The sequence below is a fragment of the Malurus melanocephalus genome, unplaced genomic scaffold (assembly GCF_030028575.1).
Source record: "Malurus melanocephalus ecotype Western Australia unplaced genomic scaffold, MMel_1.1 scaffold_709, whole genome shotgun sequence".
Classification (NCBI taxonomy): Eukaryota; Metazoa; Chordata; class Aves; order Passeriformes; family Maluridae; genus Malurus; species Malurus melanocephalus.
The window spans coordinates 222,899-224,839 of record NW_026623941.1 but is presented as its reverse complement, the minus strand read 5'-3'; positions in this window follow the sequence as shown (position 1 = coordinate 224,839).

Genomic DNA, 1,941 nt, shown 5'->3' with positions numbered 1-1,941 from the left:
CCCCCAAAACCAGCGCTGATGCTCTGACAATCCCTTTTTATTATGCAATTAATTGGGTTTATCTTAATAATCATTAATCAGCCCTCACCTGGGGGGGAGGAGCAGCTAATTATAATTTCATAAGGCAATTAATTACAGCTCTGCCCCCCAATCCCTGCGTTTTAGGGGTGATGGACCCYCTACACCCCCAATTTTGGGGTGCTGGTTTCATGGGGTGCAGGGCTCCAGGACAGGAGCGTTACCCCGAAAATGGGGGCTGGACCCTTGAACTTGGCCGTCGGGGGAGACCCCCGCGGCCCCCTCCGGATTTTTAGGGATGTCAGGAAAAACCTTAAAAAAAGAGAAAAAGAAAGATTTTTTCACACCTTTGGAATATTTTTGGGGAAAAGGTGATTTGAAGCCCCCCTTGTTTATGTCGGTATTACCCAGATGCTCCCCCAAAACCTGGGCCCACGGGTGCCCCCACGGTGGTCTGCACCCCCAAGTGCCCCCACAAACTCCTAGGATGCCCCCTCCAAGTGTTCTCTCCCCTCAGGTGCCCCCCAGGCTGCCCTATCCCCACCCAGGTGCCACCCAGGGGGTCCCCCAAGGYGCTCTGACCCCGCGAGGTGCCCCCCCCAAATACCCAGGCTGCCCCCCAAGGTGTTCTGCCCTGGCAGTGCCCGCCAACACCCTCAGGGTGTCCCCCAAGGTGCTCTTTCCCCACTCAGGGCCCCCTCTTCCCCATTCCCAGAGTGCTCCATCCCCCTAAGGTACGCCCTGGTGTCCCCGACCTCATTCGGAGTGCTCTGACCCCCCCGGGGTGCCCCCCATTCACCGGCCCCCCACTCTCTGGCAGCGACCCAGGGTGGGGAGGCAGGAGGGGGGGCCCCCATGGGCATTTGGGTGCACTGCCAGACCAGGTCTCAGGAGACCCCCCAGGGACACCCCCCAGTGTCCCCCAACTCTTGCTCAGTGTTGAGTGCCTGGGAAAAGGGGAATTTAAAAATATATTAAAATTGGGGGTTGGTTCTCCCAAAATAACACCCCCCCCAATAATTAATTATTAAATTAATTCCAATCTCAAAAAAATCAAGCAGGAAAATCCCCACCAGGCCCCCAAGACCCCACATTATAGGGAGGTTGTGTGTCAGTTTTGGGACTCGCCCTCAATAATAATTCAATTTATTTTTTAATTTTAAAATTAATTCCAAACTGAAAGTAAGAATAAAAGTAATGAAAGTAAGAATAAAATGAAAGTAAATAAAGTAATAAAATGAAAGTAATGAAAGTAAGAATAAAAATCTCCCAAAACCCACATTATAGGTGGGGGTCAGGAAGATTGTGGACTGCTTTGGGATCCCCAGAGGTGGGAGTCAGTTTTATGGTCCCTCCTAAAATAATAATTCAATTTATTTTTGATTATTAAATTAATTCCAAGCTGATAAATATCAAGAAAAATCCCATKAGCTTACCCAAACTCCAACATGATAGAGGAGTTTGGAAGTGAAGGGTCAGTTTTGGGGTCCCTGGATGCTGAAGGTAAATTTTGGGGTGCCCTCCCAATAATTATATATATTGTTAATCTTAAACTGAATTCCAAACTGAAAAATCAGAAGAAATTGGAAGACATCTGTCCTCTCTCCATGTGTCCCATCACCAACCAGGTGCTCCCCTATGAGCCCCCYGAAATTCTAATGAAAAGGGGGGTTGGAGACCAGAGGTCAGGTTTGGGGTGCCCTGCCACAACTTAAATAAAAATAAATTGAATTATTAGTTTCCAAGATGAAAAAGAGCAACAAAACCTTCATCAGCCCTCCAAAATCCCCCATTATGGGGTGACTGGGGGATCAGAGGGCAGTTTTGAGGTACCCCCCTGGCAGCCTCATGTGTCCTGCAGCACATGGCTGTTTCAGGAGGGTCAGGGGGCAGTTTTGGGGTACCCACCTGGCAGCCCCACAG